The sequence below is a fragment of the Hemicordylus capensis genome, chromosome 5, assembly GCF_027244095.1.
Source record: "Hemicordylus capensis ecotype Gifberg chromosome 5, rHemCap1.1.pri, whole genome shotgun sequence".
Taxonomy (NCBI): Eukaryota; Metazoa; Chordata; class Lepidosauria; order Squamata; family Cordylidae; genus Hemicordylus; species Hemicordylus capensis.
Genome location: NC_069661.1, coordinates 18,260,315 through 18,281,085, shown reverse-complemented (window position 1 = coordinate 18,281,085; position 20,771 = coordinate 18,260,315). Strand labels below are relative to the sequence as shown.

The 20,771-nt window shown below is 45.8% G+C and overlaps 1 long non-coding RNA gene across 1 annotated transcript in view; it reads right to left on the bottom strand.

Annotated features, from left to right (window-relative positions):
* Positions 1-2,814: 2,814 nt before the first annotated feature.
* Positions 2,815-20,771, bottom strand: part of LOC128326072 (uncharacterized) — a 68,802-nt gene continuing 50,845 nt past the window's right edge. The window contains exon 4 of the long non-coding RNA XR_008307834.1: positions 2,815-3,680. This is a non-coding gene — a long non-coding RNA (uncharacterized LOC128326072). The remainder of the gene's footprint in view (positions 3,681-20,771) is intronic.

The following is a 20,771-nucleotide window of genomic DNA, read 5'->3' as shown; positions in this document are numbered from 1 at the left end:
AGAGACTGGCAAATCTCTCCCCTCTTCTCTCTTATAAGGTAGAATAGCAGCTTTACCGTATGCATTTCTTCCTCTCCTTCCAAGGCTAGGTCCAGATGCAGTTCAAATTCCTCCCTCCAGTGCTTCTATTCCTGGGAAAGATTAGGTGCAATAAAATCCAGTTGATCCGGAGGTTTCAGGCCTCACTGCATGCTACAAAAGGCCTTGCTGTTTCGTTGCATGCAGAAGGTTCCACATTTCCTGCCTGGCAGCATCTCCAAGAGAGAGCTGAGAGAGACTCCTACCTGTAACCTTGGAGAAGCCGCTGCCAGTCTGTGCAGACAATACTGAGCTAGATGGACCAAGGATCTGACTCGGTAGAAGTATGTTCCTATGTTTGTTCCTGCTGCTTTGCCTCTGCTGGGTTACTTTTCTGAACTGTTGCCACCATCTTTCAGGTGGGGTTTGCACTCATTAAAGGATCAAGCAGGAGTACAGGTGGCCCTCATTATTCATGGGGGTTCTGTTCTGTAAAATAAATAAATATATAGGCGCAAATATAGAAACCATGAATAACGAAACCTTAACTATATGGGAATTAAGAGATTAGGTTCCAAATAGGGGGGAAATGCATTCAAATGCCTAAAAAAGTGGGATGGGTGAGAAAGAACAGTAGGAATGCACAGTACCTTACTCTCCAGGATTGCAGGGCTCTAGAATAGAGTTGCCATGCCCCCCAAAATTCCAGGTTTCATCCAGATTTTAAGCATCTCAACCAAATTGCTTAGCCCACCCAGATCCGCCCAGATTTCAGCTTTCATTAAAAAGAAAAAAAGAAAGAAAGAAAGAAAGAGCTAAGCTCTAGCCCTTGTAGAAGCGGAGTTATGGAACAAAACATGCAGTCACTATTCTGCTCAAAAAATATTTTCCAGCCAATTTACATAATATGCAAATTAGGCACCTGGATTTGGAAAGCCAGAATATGGCAACCCAACTCTAGAAATACCCCCCAAAACCTGCAAATCAGTCAGATTTGGGGTGAAAAAAATGCACAGCCATCTTGAATTCTTCTCTGGATGCAAATTGGCCTTGCCACACATGTTCTACCAACTGCATCAAGTGCACAAGAGATCACAGACCAAGAAGTGGAGCAGAATTCAAAATGGTGGCTAGTAGACATAGGCACCGCCATCTTGAATCCTCCTGTGGATTCACATTGGCCATGCTTGACATGCACTATCTAATCCATTGGGTGCATGTGATGAGTAGAATTTGAAGTGGCAGATGAAACATTATCAATTTTGATAATAACTCCTTCAAAACCTATGAGGCAATCTGGGAACTGGTGGGAAAGGGATTGCTGCTTATTCTAAAGAAATCATAATCCCATGACACCAAGTAACGTCGCACGTATTCCACCAAAGGCTGCAGCTTACATGTATGTAGATAATATCCATGTGATCGGTAATACTTGTGAATCTCCCATATGCTGAACATTTGATCAACAGAGAGGAGAAAGGGTGTGTCCCCCCAACAGGGAGACACCACAAATGTAAGCAGAGTCACACGCATTCTGCTATGGTCCTCATGGCTCTTTGCATCAGGTGGAGAGCATTAAATGTGCCTGGGCAACTGAATGTGGTTGCTCACCCTACGCACACTGCAGCCTTTTGTGCATGCAGCAGGAGCAACCTCTGTTTTCTGCAGATGAATAACCTGTAGATGGAGTGGGGCCTTTCATAGCTAACATTAAAATGAGTTTGCTTCGTTTCTGGGTTCAGCAGAATGCTCTGTGCTTTTATGCACACTCCAAGATCCTGTTTAAACCATCTGAATTGTGTGTAAACTTATTTGTAGTGTAAATGAGATGGAAGGCCAGATTTCTCAAGATGGATGTTGGATATCTACATTTAAAAAAAAAAAAGAAATCTCAGTTTGGTTTGTTAATGTCTTATTGGTTTATTAAATGATGACTGTATACAGAAAATAAATTATCATATTTTTGTTCTTCATCCAGCAGGTGTTTAACAGTGTCAATATGTTATGAGTGACATGTAAAATGCTTGAGTGATTTATAGTAAACAGTTACTAAATGAGTTTGCCTCTTTCCGATGCTTATTTCAACAAGGGCACAAAACAAATACAAACTGAAGTGAGTGTGTGTGTGTGTAATTCCCACTTTCCAGTATCTTCAACTTGTGAGACCATATTTGGTTTTGACAAATGTTCAGTGTTCTAATTCTACTTTTTGAATTTTTGAGGAAAAAAGACTGCTTTTGAAATTTGACTTTGAGGGATGATTTTTTTTCTTTAAAGTATGGAATACACAGACCTTACTGATAGATTTTAAAGTGATATGTGTGAGCTTGCAAATTGATCTTTACACTTCAACCCCTGCTAACTTGGCAAAGAGGCATCTTTTAACGTGGTGGTTCTCTTATATTTAGCAGGGGGAAAGCAACTGGCCCTATCCGCCCCCAGCACAGTGCCTCCAGTGACTGTTGCTGGTGTCTGTCTTATGTTTCTTTTTAGATTGTGAGCCCTTTGGGGACAGGGTTCCATCTTATTTGTTTGTTATTTATCTGTGTAAACCGCCCTGAGCCATTTTTGGAAGGGCGTTATAGAAATCGAATAAACAATAAATAATAATAATAACACCCACCCCCATATTATTATTTTGCCAACAGCAACATCTCTTTATTCCAGTCAGCGGCCAGCATGAGATTAAAACAAATGTAGAAGAGAAGACTACTACAAACAATAAAAACAACTAAATTTTAAAATAAAACCAAATAAATTTTAAATTATTATTTTGTATTATCCTTAATTCCGCTTTTCAATTAAAAAAAAGTCTCCAAAGCAGTTGACACAGCAAAAGAAGAACATGGTTCCCCTGTCCTACAAAGGCTCACAATCTAAAAAGAGTCATGAAGTGAGACGCCAGCAACAGCCACCGGAGGGATGCTGGGTTGGGCTAGGCTGAACAGGACAATTGCTTCCCCACCGCTAAATATAAGTGAGCCACCACCACTTTAAAATGTGCCTCTTTGCCCAGCTAGCACGTCTAGCAGTTAAACGGATATCTTTTGCTCCTGTCTTATGTCACCTAGCTGGCCGTGCTGTGCCATTCCTTTCTGCACCAGGGTCACGTGAGAAGTCCCAGGAAATGTGGAAAGAACCCATTCCTCCAATCTTCCCCACTGCCAACATTGCCCCAGTTTCCCGAGGGCACTTCCAGGTGGGAGGAGACCTCGGCGCTTTCTAGATAACACCCTACAAACAGTGTCACGATGTGTCCGTTAAGTGTGCTTCCGTACTGCCTGTGTTTCCACCTCGCAGTCCCTGTGCTATCAGCAAGTTGTTATTCACATTTCCAATGCCTTCTTTCAGGTTTTATCTTTGCCCTACAGTACTACAATGTTGTAAAAAAGAAAAGAAAAAGAAAAAAAAGCTGTATTTCCCATTGTAGGAGGACTGTGCAAGCTAGAAAATACTGCTCCCCCTGCTGGTGGTTATGCACAACACCCTTTATGGTTTTAAGACGATGCTGTCAAGCCAAAGTAAACTACCGCTATTGTAGCGCGTAATCTGGAAAGCGCCCTGGAGTTGGCTCCAGGTTTATTCCAAACGTTGTTTTCTTCTGCACAAGCAGCAGGTACAGCCCACGCCCATCCACAAGTATCCGTTTACTCCAGAATGTTCTAACAGAAAGGAAAGAGAAAAATGGAAAGGGAAATAAGAATAAATAGGAAAAGAAAGGGACAGATGGGGGGCAGAAAGAGGAAAGAAAAAGAAAGTTAGAGAAGAAGCAAGAAAAGTGGAAGAGCCATGCAAAAACGTAAAGAGTGTAAAGGGAGACTTGATAGAGGTATATAAAATCATGCTTGGTGTTGAGAAAGTAGAGAGAGAGAAATTTCTCTCTCACACACAGAACACTAGAACTCGAGGACATCCCCATGAAACTGAAGGTCAAGAAATGTAGGACCAACAAACTGAAGTACTTTTTCACACAACACATAATCAACTTGTAGAATTCTCTGCCACAAGCTGTGGTGCTGGCTACTAGTTTGGATGGCTTTAAGAGGGGTTTGGATAATTTCATGAAGGAGAGATCTACCAATGGCTACTAGTCAGAGGGCTATAGGCCACCTCCAGCCTCAAAGGCAGGATGCCTCTGAATACCAGTTGCAGGGGAGTAACCACAGGAGGGAGGGCATGCCCTCAGCTCCTGCCTGTGGCTTCCAGCGGCATCTGGTGAGCCACTGTGTGCAACAGGATGCTGGACCAGATGGGCCTTGGGCCTGATCCAGCAGGGCTCTTCTTATGTTCTAATGAAGGCTTTGTTATATATTTCTGTATGAGGTTATAAAGATTGAAAGGGAAAATACTCGTCCTTATTTCCTTTCCCTTTTTCCCTTTTCTGCTCCATTTCTCTGTAAGAAACAACCTACCTCATTAAACCCTATACTACTGCTAATTAAGGAAGCGCATCAAACTGCTTTGAACAGCGGCCAGTTCCACTGGTTCGAAGGCAGGGGGTGCTGCTTTAAGGGTGGGGGAGGGTGCACTTACCCTTCCCACCGCTCCTCCCCCGCTGGCAATCTGGTTTCCTAAAGTCCATTCAGGTGGCAGCGTACCTCCCTGCTGCTCTATTGTCCCCGTTTATGGGAACTATCTAGAAGTAGCTGACACGCACCTTGGGCATGCCAGCCTGCACATCAGGCATGTCAACTACTTCCAGATAGTTCTGGTAAACGGGGCAGCAGGGACATACTCTGCAGCCCCGATGGACTTTAGAAAACTGGAGTGCCGGGGGGGGGCAGCAGGAGGGGTAAGTGCACCCTCCCCCACCCTTAAATGAGCACCCTCACCACCTTCGAACCACCCCCCACCGGTTCCACGCACATCCCCACTGCCACTACGAATGTTTATATACCGCTCTACAACCAAAGTTCTCAAAGCGGTTTACACAGAAAAATAAATACATAAGTAGTCCCCACTGCACAATTTTTTTCACTGCAAAAAATGTATCCAGCTACATCTTAGAATAAACCTTGATGTCATGTGAAAAGGAGGTTTTAAGAGGCCATCCTCTTTTCTTCCGGAGCCCGGCAATGCCATGAACAATACCTTCCACGCATGAGGTTCAAACTTCAAGAGCACATAGAAAGACAGCAGCAGCAGCTTATCACGTCTTGTGGGAGCTTAGCATGAATTGCCCCCTTTGCTGAGCAGGGTCCACCCTGGTTTGCATTTGAATGGGAGACTACGAGGCTATTCACACGTGCGTGCAAAACCGGGCGAACGGAGCCCAGTCCGGTTTTGCATGTGCATATGAACCACTTGGGTTGGCTTGATCCTGATGGCATCACGGCAGCAAACCCGCATACAAAGCCTCCCCTTGAAATGGGGCTAGGAGAGGGAGTGCTTTCCTAGCCCCGTTTTGCTGCTTGTGTGTCAGCCATGGCTGGCAGGCAGACTTGGGGAGGGGAGGCAATCCCCACAATGCACCACACACTCATGCGGTGCGTTATTGGAGCTCTGGGGGCCGTGGCAACGTGAAGCGGTGCGTCCCAGTTCCCCGACTCTCAGAGCTACCGGCAGGAGCTGGTGCTCAGTTGGGCAAGCAATCGGTCCATCCAGGGATGGCAGAACAATCATCTGAGGGGAGGTAAGCGCTTTTGGGCTTCCCCCCCACAAAACAGGTAGCCCTTTCTCACTGCATGTGAGAAAGGGATCTACATGTGAGCACTATAAGATATTCCCCTTAGGGAATGGGGCAGCTCTGGGAAGAGCATCTGCCCGCTTGCATGCAGAAAGTTCCAAGTTCCGTCCCCGGCATCTACCAGACAGGGCTGAGAGAGACTCCTGCCTGCAACCTTGGAGAAGCCGCTGCCAGTCTGTGAAGACAATACTGAGCCAGATGGACCAATGGTCTGACTCAGTAGAAGGCAGCTTCCTATGTTCCTATTATGATGCTTCTTTCTTCTGAATGTTCACCAACTTACTGCAAAAGCAGTGAACCTACGAACATGGGTTGATATTTGATGACGAAGGCTGAAGAGGAGGCAAGGTTTAAATCTTTAAAATCACAGTGTTTCAAACTTGGGTTCCCAGATGATGCAGGACTACAACGCCCATCATCCCCATCACAATGGTCAGAGGGGGATGATGGGAGCTGTAGTCAAGTAACATCTGGGGACTCAAGTTTGAGAACCCCTGCTTTAAATCTTGGTTGTCAAAATACAAGGCAACAACACTGGGATTATTGCTGGTGAGTTTGAGTGGAAGTTCTCCTTCCTTCTGCATTCCCTCCACAGCAGAACAGCAGAAAGTACTGCTTGGCTCCAGTGAGAGCGTTGCGTGTGCTGTGCATGCAGGATCAAAACTTGGCTGTGATTTTAAAAATCTATACTCTCCAGTGGTTACAGTAATGAACTGTACTACATCAATGGCACACCACGAAAGGACTGGGTTGTTTTATAGGCCTAACTGGCACCACAGTGACATCCCACTTCTTTTAATGGCCCAATCATTCCAATGGGAAATATGAATGCTGATTCTTACTGCTATGATCTCTCAGAACAGCTCAAAGGAACAACATGAAGGGGGAGCGGGGGAAGAACCATCCCCTGCTTCGGTGATATTGATTACATTTCACATCCAGTAACTAGCAGTGAGTTTACAACAGATTGCTTTTTCAAAGCAACATGAAGCAAGGTCTATATTTAAGCACTGTTATGGAATATCTGTACTCGGACTGGTAAAGCTAATATAAAAGATCTTGTGTGTAAGCAAGGGTCCTAATTAGCCAGGTTCTGATGAAACTAGAGACCTGTGACCAAATATTTAGTTATTTGTTTCACATTAAGCTCCACAGTTCCTGGCTGTGTGAATCTCTCCTTCCTGGCTATTAACTCTTCCAGTTTATCTTCTTCTCTGAAGCCTAGTTCTCACTGAGGTGGCCCATGGCAATCATTCCTTCAGGCAATACAGGTGGGAAAGAGAACACAGTGGCAAGGGAGATAAATCACACACACACACACACACACACACACACACACACACACACACACACGTGTGTTTTTGTAGTCCCTTTGGACAGAGGTGTACCTGGGTAATACATACTTAAGTTTCTCCTCACAACAACCCTGTGAAGTAGGTTAGGCTGAGAGAGAAGTGACTGGCCCAGAGTCACCCAGCAAGTCTCATGACTGAATGGAGATTTGAACTCGGGTCTCCCCAGTCCTAGTCCAGCACTCTAACCACTACTACACCACACTGGCTGGAGATGGCTGGAAATGGTGGCCCAGTGTTCCCAGGGCGTTTTGTGCACCATGAGTGGTGCTAGATTTTCCATATGCAATTCATACTACAGTTCACTTGTGCAAATACTGAAATCATGCAAAGGAGTTGACTGCACTATTGGAAACAGTGGCTGTGCGGTCACACAAGTGCCTCATGCAGTTTCAGCATTTGTGAAAGTGTGGTGTCGTGCCATTTGTATTTGGAAGACACAGCAGCGACCACAGTGTACAAAGCATGCACAGAACACTGTGTGGTATTTGAGCCACCTGTGCTGGCTGGCTGCCCATGCAAGGGGTATATCAGCCCAGTAATGTTGCATGAATGCAAGCTGCACATAGTGCGCCAATACAAAAATTGGACGAATCATGTTACTCTAGAGTAAGCCCACTGGGCTTGCTCTTGTGTGATGCCATTTGCGCAACTTGCGTGCATGCATAGAACACCATGCAGGAACACAGGAAGCTGCTTTATACGGAGTCAGACCATTGGTCCATCTCGCTCAGTATTGTCTACACAGACTAACAGCAGCTCTCCAAGGTTGCAGGCAGGAGTCTCTGTCAGTCCGATCTTGGAGATGCCACGGAGGGAACGTGGAACCTTCTGCATGCAAACATGAAGGTACTTTTCCCAGTGTGGCCCCATCCCCTAAGGGGAATATCTTACAGTGCTTACACTTTAGTCTCCCATCCAGATAATAACTAGGGTGGACCCTGCTTAGCAAAGGGGACAATTCATGCTTGCTATTACAAGACCAGCTCTCTTTCCACTGTCCCTGGACTGGCGTACCATTACGTCTCCTAAAACAGCCCGATCTTCCACCAAGGGTTGGCTTCGCTGTGCCTCATTCTTGCCCCTCTGCCTATAAACAGTTACCGGAAGAATTCAGCAGCACCCTTTCTCCAAGCTACTGCTTGCCTCGTGGTGTTGGGAAGGAAAGGAAGGAGGAAGACAGCACTATCTACTCAGCATCACACGCAGGCTGGGCAGATATTTCCTGCTTGAGCTGGCAGCGCACTTGCTGCTTTTAAATTTTGAAACCTGGTTTTAACTGGGTCCTGATTTTAGTTCATTGCACTAAACAAACAAACAAACAAACAAACAAACAAACAAACAAACAAACAGTCATTTGTGGCTGTTAAGCATAACACCGTAACACCGCCACCGAGACTGTTATAGTAACAACACAGCCAGTCTGTCAGGCAGTGCGGAGGACATTTGTGGTAATAAAGAACTGATCCAAGGCATGTGCCCAGGTGACTCTGTGCTGCAAATGCTGCTGCTGCCGCCATCCCATCTTAAGTTGCCAGAAAGAGGTTCCTTCAGCCAGCTCTCAGCTCTTTGCCACTGCCTCTTTCAAAACTGCAAACTGCTCCCCCCTCCCACACACACACAAACGCTGAGTGTGACATACCATAACCACAGTTATAGCTGGCCGGGGTTGTAATTGGATTACGCCTGAATGCGCGAAACCGAGGTGACGGGCCAAAAGCTAACTCCGGATTGCCTCACCAAACTCCAGCTGGAACCTTTGGCTATCTCTACATTTCGCCACCCACACAACTGAGGTTTTGCCGCTGAAGTGTTACGCCCAAATGCTGCCTCCACTATAACCGTAGTTTGATGCCTATTCCAAACTCCAGTTATAGAGGCGGCAGGCAGATGCCTCAGCAGCTGGGCAGTAGGGAGGGCTCCCCACTCCTTCAACTGGAGTTTGCCTGGCTACGGTTTGGTGAATGTCTGCAGTGCAATTTGGAGTTAAGAATTGAAATCTCAGCCATGCTTAACTCCAGTTAACTTGTATGTCTGAGCTGGGCCAACACCTACCCTCACTCTTTAGCTGAGGGAGAACATAAGCACAGCCCTGCTGGATCAGGCCCAAGGCCCATCTAGTCCAGCATCCTGTTTCGCACAGTGGCCCACCAGATGCCGCTGGAGGCAGGAGTTGGAGGTGTGTCCTCTCTCCTGCCATTACTCCCCTGGAACTGGTACTCAGAGGCATCCTGCCTTTGAGGCTGGAGGTGGACCACAGCCCTGTGACTGGTAGCCATTGATAGACCTCCATGAAGTTATCCAAAACCCTCTTAAAGCCATCCTGGTTGTTGGCTGTCACCACATCCTGTGGCAGAGAGTTCCACAAGTGGATCATGTGTTGTGCAAAAAAGTACTTCCGATTGTTGATCCTAGACCTCCTGGCAATCAATTTCATGGAGTGACCCCTGGTTCTAGTGTTGAGTGAGAGGGAAAATAATTTCTCTGTCTCCACTTTCTCCAAACCATGCATGATTTTATAGACCTCTGTCATGTCTCCCTGCAGTCATCTTTTTTCTAAACTAAAAATCCCCAGATGTTGTAGTCTTGCCTCATAAGAATGGTGCTCTAGGCCCCTGATCATCTTGGTTGCCCTCTTCTGTACCTTTTCCAGTTCTACAATGTCCTTTTTAAGATGTGGTGACCAGAATTGTACACAGTACTCCAAGTGTGGTCGCACCATAGTTTTGTATAAGGGTATTATAATATTAGCCGTTTTATTTTCAATCCCCTTCCTAATGATACCTAGCATGCAATTGACCTTTTTCAAAGCTGCCGCTTTGAGTCAATGCTTTCAACGAGCTGTCTACCACGACCCCAAGTTCCCTCTCCTGGTCAATCACCGACAGCTCAGATCCCATCAGCATATACTTGAAGTTGGGGTTTTTCATTCCAATGTGCATCACCTTACACTTGCTAACAGTGAACTGCATTTGCCATTTTGTTCCCCAGGCATCATTTTAAAAGCTGCTCTGCAACCTTTTTGATTTTAAGTGCCAGCAGTCTGGTTCCATCTTGGTTCAAGTGCAGCCCATCACTTTGGTACAGGCCTTGCTTTCCCCAAAATGTATCCCAGTGCCTAACAAATCTAAACCCCTCCTCCCGGCACCAATGTCTCATCCACGCATTGAAACCCCTCAGCTCTGCCTGTCTCACTGTACCTGCACGTGGAACAGGTAGCATTTCTGAGAATGCTACCTTGGGGGTCCTGGACTTCAAAATGCTATATATCAGGCTAAATTTGGCTTCCAGGACCTCCCGACTGCATTTCCCCACATCATTGGTGCCAACATGCACCACGACAGCTGTCTCCTCCCCAGAACTGCCTAAGAGCCTGTCTGTGTGATGCCCGCAACCTTCGCACCAGACAGTCATGTCACCGTGTGGTCAACACGCGGGTCACAAACCCATCTCTCTATCCCTCTAATGATCGAATCACCAACTACAAGAAGGCCCCCACCCCCCAGAGGAGTATCCCCTGTGCAAGAGGATATGGGCTCATCATCCATCGAAGCGGTCCCTTCTAAAGGAGCATTTTCCTCTTCCTCAGACCGATGTCCTCCTTGCCCGAGACCTTCATTCTCCCTAACAGCAGAGGAGCTACCAGCCTTGGAATGGGATGCCTCTATCACATCCCTGAAGGTCTCATCCACATGCCTCTCTGTCTCTCTGAGCTTCTCCAGGTCCGCCACCTTGGTCTTAAGGGAACAAATTTGTTCCCTGAGGGCCAGGAGCTCCTTGCACCGAGCATACACACATGACTTCTGCCCATGGAGCAAATAGTCATATATGTGGCACTCTGTGCAATACACTGGGAAGTGCCCCTTCCCCTGCTGACTTTCTATCTTCATACTGTTTTTGTTGGCTGTTTACAGTTTACCGAGATAGTTTATTAGAAGTAGTTTATTATCTGTTTATTAGATAGTTTATTAGAAGGAAAGGTCTCAGCTGTAATGGTCAGCTATTTATCTGTCCAAACAGCCTTTCCCAGGAATATGAGGGATACGAGGGAGGGATTTCTACTTATGTTCTCTTCTCCACCAGGCTCCTTGTGATCATAGGGGCTTGTTCCAGGCTCCCCCGCACACTTTCCGCTAAACTCCTGAAAAATTTCTACGTCCTGTTTGCTAACCCTGTCCGCTATGCTATGTACGCTATGCTCTCAAGCCTTCACCGCTTATGTAGAGTAGCTTTCCAACTGAGACACAGGATGTGAGTCAAAGGAATGTGGGGCCCCTCCCAGCCCTAGCTGACTCCACCCCCTCCAGGCATGGACAAAGTAAAACACTGGAGTTTGGTAGCCCTAGCAAATCCTAGCCCTAGGAAATTCTAACCCTAGCAAATAATGTACACAGAGAGAGAGAGAGAGAGAGAGAGAGAGAGAGAGAGACTAAGACCTACCCCTTAAAGAGAAACAGCCCCTGAAAATCTCCCCTCTTCCTGTTAGTTTGTTTGAAGCAGAAAAGGCTAGATGTTTAGAAAAGCTTGCTCACCTTCTCAGCTGTGTCTGCTCTTCACAGAGTAGCCTTCCAGGGTGGCTTTCTACAAGTACAGCTGGCTCTCTGCTGTAGATCACTCAAGACAGATCTCCAGTTATCCGGAGGTTATCTCCTAGACCAGAGATAGGCAGCCTTGGCACTCCAGCAGTTGTTGAACTACAACTCTCATCAGTTGTAGTTCAGGTCGTGGCTGGGGATGTTGGGAGTTGTAGTTCAACACAGCCTGGGTCCCTCAGTTACCTTTTCCTTGTCCTAAATCATTAAAGAACCATCAACTATCCTAGTCTATTAACCACTGATCTACCTTAAAAAGAAAATGGTTGGCCAGCTCACCTGCCTGTAACACCATCCCGTTACACCCACCTGCAGATAACACTGCCTGTAACACCTCCCATTATAGAAGGGAGGCTGAGGCTGAAAGACAGAAGCTGACTGCTTAAGGTCAGCTGATGATTTCATGCCATTGTAAAATCTGAGCCCAGTCCACACCGTTAGCCACTACACTGCACCAGCTCTCATTTCATTCCTTGTAGTAGAGTTTTCATCCACAGTCTGGTGCTATTCTTGCATGTCAAGCAATGACATTTTGGCTGTCAGGCTATCTCTATGGTTTCAGGAAGTAGCCTTGATAACACTGGCGTGCTTCCATGTGGCCTAAACCAATATAATGTAATGCAGTTGCATGCAAAGTGCTTCAAGTGATTGCCTCTATTAAGTCCTTATTAAATAAACACCAGGCTACATATCTATCTATCCCAGGGATGTTTTTAATGATTGAGAAGCATCTCATGTCTCATGAAATTAATTGACAATTGAGGGGTTCCGTTTCCAACCAATAAGCACTGGCTGAGTGGTGCTTTGTTTTTTTAAAACTTAAAAATAATTATCTTGCCTTCACAGCTTTGTGAAATACAAAACAGCGAAGGTGCTATTTTTAATTGGACCAGCTTCTTCTTCTATGAGAGTGTGCAAGCTTTTGAATTGCGCAGACCAGGGGAAATGCTACATCCCCGTTATATTTAGATCAGGATTGGTTATTGCTAGGATCTGCCAACTCCCAGAGCATGCGATTGATGGACTAGTCAGAAAAGAAGTGGGGAACCGTGCTGCCAAGTAGCAGTATTTTGGGGTCACAAAAAAAGGCACCCCTCTCTGTGATCCAGCAAAAGTACCAAGGTGCAGTCTAAGAGACTCTAGTAAACCTTCGCCTCATTCAGCCTCAGCCCCTTGGCACGGACCACTCACTAGCGCAAGTGAAGTTTGGCAACATGCCTCCAGGTCAAAAGACTCAAAGGCTGTGAAAGGATGATCTGGACAACTCTCTTTTGGAGTACAAGGAGCTAGTAGGCCATCAAAAGAAAAGCTGCTCTGGGTGGGAGACTCCCATCCAGCAATAAGGAGTAAGAACCCAGCAGAATGAGCAAACACATGACCATTTCCACCCTTGTTAGCTTAATTGAGTGAATTGTAAAGATAAGGCTGAGAGCTCATCTCTAAATGAAATCTCCACATTTTGCATCTTGGAGGCCCAGGTTTGAGGAAATGAACAGACATAGAATTATTTTCACCACCCATGCATAGCTCAAACTTTTCTTTGTCTTCTCAGCCATTCTGGGACACTCTTGCACTGATTAAGTGTACCTTAGCAATGCACACATTTGTCATGCGACAATCACCCTAACCTCCAGGGAGGGATAATTTTTTGATTGACCCAATACTGCCCCAGGACATGCTTTTGGGTATATTTGCCCTTCTTAAGATCCATGGCTTCAGAGTGCAGAGAGTCGAGACTCTTGGACTCTGTTGGAAGCTGCTATCTATGGATTCTCACACGCAAGCTGAGGCTGCTGCCCCTCACTCCTTCCTCCCTTCTTCGCTCTGCCCCTGCACCCCACTTTCAAGGAGGCCCCCGATCGACCTTCGCGCACCGAATGTGCCCAAGAAGGACAAACATGCCCATGAAGGATAGGTAACATTCTCTCTCTCTCTCTCTCTCTCTCTCTCTCTCTCTCTCTCAGGCTCCACCACCTCTCTGCCTCCCTCCCCTCTCCTTCTGCTCATGCACTTTTGTTAAAGATTTCTAAGTAAATTCTCTATTGTTTTCTATGTAATGCTACACCATTCATTGAAATTCCTAACCAAACCCCCTTTGCATTCTGTAACTTCCCCAAGTTTATCCTTAATAAAGCCTTAAAACTCTTCTCCTTTGCAATTTTCCAATACACCTTGCTTGCTTAAATTGATACTGTGTCAGGACCTCGCTCCAATTTGAGTTAATTTCCTCACACAAGCCTAAAAGTATAGCCAAAGCATCTAGCCAACGCTTCCGTGCAGTTCTGGCAACAATCGCAACAGACCCCTGCAGTTCTGGTAACAACTCCAACATACCCCAGGGTGCAGAGCAGACCCCTGAGCATGCTGGGGTCAGGAGGGGTTGATATTCCTTTCTTTAGGACAGCAGCTGTGAAGGATGCTTCTCTCTTGAATATTACTGAATGCAAGGACTCATCTAGTGGTTAGAGGGTTGGATTAAGATCAGGGAGACCTGAGTTCAAATCTCCATTTAGCCATGAGACTCTCTGGGTGATGCTGGACCAGTCACATAGCTCTCCATCTAATCTACCTCACAGGGTTATTGTGGGAATAACTTTGTGCACTGCTCTGGGCTCCTTGGATAAGGAGTGGGATATAAATGAAATAAACAAATGCTCTTTGCCCAATATCTGGGCATGCCCTATAATGTAGGATGCTCGACAGGGCCCCAAGAACAACTATGGCACAGACCTGTACAGAAGCCGCCACTAGAAGTCAGCATGGAGTTCTGCCTGACTTTTGAATTCTGAAGAGGATCTCAAGGTCTGAGTAGGGATATACTGTACCACTCGTCCTCAAAAGCACCAGGCTGCCTTATGCATCCACAGCAGTCTTTATATGCTTCGCAGCTTCGCTGGGATGCTGCACATCATGTCAGCCATTGTGCTATAAATTGCTCCCCTCTGCTTTGTAGGTATTCAGCACGTTCTGGTCTGAGTCATGCCATCACTGTCACGTCTCGTTTCAACCTTAGCACACAGCTAGGGAATAGCCTTTTCCTTTACCTTGGTCTCTAGTTCACACCAATAAGCCCATGTGGTATTGCTTCTCTTAAATGTGTTAAAAAATAAAATGCAAAATAACAATTGCACAAGGGTATTGCTTTGCCATTCAGGAAATGTGGTCTTGGCAACCTTATGTTGCATAAATAATACAAAAGCTGTTTCAGAGCCTGCGGCTTCTGTTTCAACTTTGGTGTGCCAATTTTAGAAGCTCTTCGATGGCTCCTAACATGCATTGTTAAATATCTTATCTTATATGCCTCTCCCAAGAGCAATTTTAATATCATTCTCCATTTCCCTGCCACTGAAGTAATCTGTGGTGATACCAAGTGTTGGGTCAACAGCGAATCAAATTAAAGAGAAAGAAACAGCTTAGGCCCTGGGTATTTAAGAGAATGTCTTCCTCACCATGAGCCCCACCGCCTGTTAATGGACAGGTTCGTCTGTGGTTGACTCCAACTAGTTTGACGGCTACTCGGGAACAGGCCTTCTCCATTGCTGCCCCTGGACTTTGGAATGTGCCCATAGTTGAAATAAGAGCCTCCCTATCTCTGGCAACTTTTAAAAAGGCACTGAAGACACATTTATTCACCCAGGCTTTTAATTAGATTCATGGTTTTAAATTTTTAACATTGGTTTTAAATGATTTTAATGTTAATGATTTTAATGTTTAAATGATTTTAATTGTTTAATTGGTTTAGTTTTTATTTTAATTGTTAGTTGATTTGAATTGTTTTTATTTTGATGTAAACCACCCTGAGCCATTTTTGGAATAATAAATAAACAAAACAAACAAATAGAAGTGGGAAAGAGAAGGCAGATCCCATAGCCCCAGCCAGGAGGGACACAACAGAGACAGACGTACACGAGGAAGTTATTGGAAAATATGGACAGTTTCATTTTCCCCAGGGTCGGCTCCACATCCAAATGTGGTCAACTACCACATTTCAGGTAGTCCTCAGCAAACTGCCCTCCACAGGCCTTCTTCTAGCTGGATGAGTCCTCGCTAAGGTTTGTGATGGGGCTCACCTTGCATAGGCACTTACATACAAGCCCCTTATACCAAGTCAGACCATTGGTCCATCTTGCTCCGTATTGTTCACATTGACTGGCAGCAGCTTCTCCAAGGCTTCAGGCAGGAGTCTTTCCCAGCCCTACCTGGAGATGCCAGGGATTGAGCCTGGGACCTTCTGCATGCAAAGCAGATGCTCTGCCACTGAGCTATAGCTCCATCCCCTTGCTGGATGGAATGGGATGGCAGAGAGGAGGCAACCACAGAGCAGCTGCCTTAGTCAAAAGTGTCTCCTGTTTCGTCTTCCACTCTCTATTACTTGCGTGTTGCACATGCGCACACCTCAAAGCTGCTGTTTTTCCTAGGGAGGAAGATGCTGCTGTTCCTAATGGCAACTTCCCTGTTGGACCAATGCCAACTTGGGAAGCTAATTTTCTTTAGGCTCACAGATGGGGGGAAGTGTTAAACCTTTCCTTCCCCCACATTGTGGTCTCAATTCAGAATTTTTAAAAAGACCAGCCCACAGTGATGTTTTCAGCATCACATTTTGTTTGATCCTAACATGGCTGCTATGATTATTTATTTTATTTATAGACCACCTGACTCCAAAGGCTCTAGGCAGTTCACAAAAATAAACACACACAAAAATAAAATAAGACAAACTGTTAAAACAATTTAAAACAATTTTTAAAATTCAAAGATTACTAAAAGCCTGGCTTAAAAAAAAAGTTTCTTAAGGGCTCTTTTAAATGACTTGACTAGCAAGCCAAAGGTTGCCGGTTCGAATCCCCGCTGGTATGTATCCCGAGACTATGGGAAACACCTATATCGGGCAGCAGAGATATAGAAAGATGCTGGAAGGCATCATCTCATACTGCGTGGGAGATCGCAATGGTCAACCCCTCCTGTATTCTACCAAAGACAGCCACAAGGCTCTGTGGGCGCCAGGAGTCGACACCAACTCGACGGCACACTTTACCTTTAAAGATGTTAAACCATGAATCTCTATAGGGAGCACATTCCACAGCCTAGGAGTGACTTCAGAGAAAGCCTGTTCCAGAGTCACCGCCAGACAAGCTGGCAGCATCTGGAGACTGACCTCTCTCGATGACCTTTATTATTTTATGTATTACATTAATGTAATGTAATACATTAATGTTTAATGCACCTTAATGTGCAGTGGGGATCATGCAGAAGAAGGCACTCTCCCAGATAACCCAGTCCAAAGCCGTTTTGTTGCTTGAGATTGTTGCTTAAGATTGCAAAGCACAGCTTGGTTATGTCCTAACCCTTAAGAGCTCCTGAGGAAGTTATCTTGCTTTGTAAATGTAACACTCATAGATGGACATGGGGATTATGGATATGGGGATTATGAGGGGTGGGGAGAAACTAACCATACTATATGGGAAAGAGCTCACCCATCGTGATGAAAGCCTTCAGGCCCTGTGGATGCTCTGGGAATGGTCAGGGTGTCACGAATTCTCGGTTAAGGTTCCAGTCCTCCCAACGGTGCACCTAGGTAATTTTGGTGCCTGGACCTGAAGGGCTTCGGAGACACACACACACACCCCGCCAACGCGTGCCCCGTCTGCACCCCCTATCCCACCACAAGTTTTAAAAAAGAGTTAAAGGGGGTTTTAAAAGTGTTTTAAGGGAACCTTCATTTTTCGAGGGCCCCGCTGCACTGAACCACGGCCCTGAAGACTTCACGCATTCTAGCCACCATGTGCGCAGCCGGGGTGCATGTGGGGTGAGCCAAGCAGGCCTCCCCCACCCCCATGGTGGCGGTGGCGGTGGCGGTGGTGGCGGGCAGAGCAGGAGTGGCCGCTGAGTCTGACCATTCGGCCCAGAGGCCCTTGAGAACTGCAAGGCCTGCCAGAGCACCTCGCAGTTCTCAAGGGCCACTGGGCCGAACCGTCACAACCAGCGGCCGCTCCCCCCACCGCCGTGACCACCACAGCGGGGGGAGGCCTATTTGGCTCACCCCCACACACATTCCACACACCTCAGCCACACACACGGAGGCTAGAATTAGTGAAGTTTTCGACACCACAGTTCAGCGCCACAGGGCAGTGGCAGGGCAGGCACATGGTGGGGGTGGCAGCAGGAGGCCCCCCTGGACCTTGGAGGCCATGGGCCAGGGTCCCAAGGTCCGGGGGGGTAAGAGTGCCTCTGAGTCCTCCCTGCATAATCAGTTCCCAGTCCCTTGAGGAGACGGGATGACGATCAAACCAGCTTAATATTCTGTAGAGTAGATATGTAGGCAAGAGCAAGCTAGCTGGATCTTTCATGGGAAAATTATTGGTGGTGGTGATGGTGGATGCGTTAATCCTCCAAGCCCAAAGAATGGTTTTAATTACAGCTCTGTTATTGGTGGGGGAGGGAATGCTATGAATACACGTAATATAATCAACTGATCATAAGATCTGCATTTTGTTTTGGCACACTTGAGTGTTCTAATCACTTCCCACAATGCCTAGTTGCACTTGATTTGTCTTTTGCTTCTTAAATTTTTATTAGATTTTACAATAATTTTTACATTCAATTACATTCATTTCCTAACTCTACACATAAATAAATATTGACTTCCAGCTCATCTATCTGCCTGGTTCACAATAACTACACATAGAAGCTTGCACTTGATTTGTTAATTACTTAATGCATGGCTAACTTACTGTAGATTTGTCTGTTCCTTAGGGCAGGGGTCATCAAATCTGGGTTCTCAGATGTTGTTGGACTACAACTCCCATCATCCCCAGCCACCACTGCTTCTGGGGGTGATGTAGTTGGGTAATCTGGGAACCCAAGTTTGAGAACCCCTGCTTAGGGGAATGTTTGTTCTTCCATATCATTACATCAGTTTGTCCCATTGACAAGGCTTATTCCAGCTTCCATGTGTTTCCAAAAGTTTTCTTTTTACGCCATGGATTTCACAATCAAAGGGTCTATTCACACAACTGTGTGTGCACATGGTTGGGCGGGTGGCGAGGGAAGGCAGAGTTCAACCTACCTTCCCCCAGGCGACCACGCGGAGCTCCTGTGGTGTGCAAACTGCACGCCCACACAATCAGTGTGGGTAAACAAAGACCGGGACTCATTGTCCCAGCCTCCAAGAATCCCACAGTGGCCTGTGCGCCAAGCACGACCCCGGGAACCGGGTTAAGGGTGCATTTGTGTCCTTAACCTCGGCAAACAGCAGCCAGGATCCATGTGGTTCCTGGTGGTTCTCATGGGCAGCCTGCTTACGCCTGTGCTGCTTGTGAGGACAATCTAAGTCTTCAAGCTGTGGTTTCTTACGCCTGAACCCTTTATAACCCATTTATATCACACTCTTCCTCAGAGGAGCTCATACATGGTTATTTTTATCCTTACAACAACCCTGTGAGGTAGGTTAGGCTGAGAGATACGTGACTGGCCCAGAGTCACCCAGTGAGTTTCATGGTTGAATGGGGATTTGAACTCAGGTCTTCCCGTCCTAGTCCAACACTCTAACCACAATGCTATTCTCTTAACAACCCTCCTGCATGCCTATTCATTACCTTCATCAACTGTCTCTGACATGAATTTGATCTCAGAGCATCAGCCAGCTTGGATGCTGGTGCCACATTGCAGGTCACCTTTCCCAGGCTCGCTCTTCACCACTTTAGCATGAAACCAGAAAAGACACACATGCAGGTGCTGGAATAAAGCAGTGATCCAAATCATTAGCACAGCAAGTTATTTTGCAGACATTTCCTTAGAGGGGTAAAGTGTCTTTTATGATGCAGATTTCTTTAGGGAATCCGCAGTTCCTTTTCAAAGCAAGCCATTATTTCCTTGTCTTATTTAGGGAATAGAGGGGATACATGCAAGGAATGAGGCCGTTCATACTGGAGAAACTGACAGAATGAACTACTTACTGGAAAAGTCATGCATTGCAGGTTTCCTTGACAACTGTTCCCTTGGAACTTGACCTCAAAAGACAGAAGCATAAAATAGGCTGGCAAGATTGATTATATATACTAAAATAATTCAAATGAGATTAAAATCGAAGGAACCGAGCATCAGAGTCACAGCCGGTTCCTATCCATGCTTACTTGGAAGGAAGCCCTATTGAATTTAATGGGATTTATTCCCAGGTACGTTTGCATCGAATTTCTAATCTTCATTTATTAAAATGCTGCACCACTTCTTTTATTGCTATTTTTTTATTCACAGCCACGTTTTCATCTAAATAATACCTGGTTTTTCATAAAGCAGCCACGTTTTCATCTAAATAATACCTGGTTTTTCATAAAGCAAAATGACTAGGAATATTGTAGAAGCGTTGCCTGAATTGCCATATAAATTGTCATCCAACACACTCACATTGCGTCCAAATTTCATGGCACATATTAGTAGCCATTAAGGTTTATGAGAAGAACCATAAGAACCATCAAGCCATAAACAGCTTTATCATATATCAGCGCTTCGTATTTGATGGTGGCAGGTTTGTTTGCAGCAGGCTAGAGCAAGTTTGAGGATACTGATTGCTGCAGGATTTCACTCTTATTTTTGACTAGAAGGGAGGGGAGTAGCAGAACCTTACCTACTACTGGAAGTCCTTGGAACTGGTAGTGTCCTGCCTGCCCTCTAGTGCAGAGGTTCCCAACCACTGGTCCTCCAGTTGTTGCTGAACACCAACGCCAATATAAATTGTTGCTGAGGATAATGGGAGTTGTAATTTAGCAGCATCCAGAGTACCACTGATTGGGAACCCCTGCTCTAGTGTGGGTTATGTATATAATATTTATGAATAGATATAGATATAGATAGATACATAGATATCGATATGCCACCTAATGGCACAGCGGGGAAATGATCTGCCTAAAGAGCAAGAGGTTGCCAGTTCGAATCCCTGCTGCTATGTTTCCTGTATAGGGCAACAGCAATATAGGAAGGTGTTGAAAGGAATCATCTCATACTGTGTGGGAGGAGGCAATGGTAAACCTCTCATGTATTCTACCAAAAAAACCCCACAGGGCTCTGTGGGCGCCGGGAGTCAACACCGACTCGAGGGCATAACTTTACCTTTATAGATATAGATAAAGA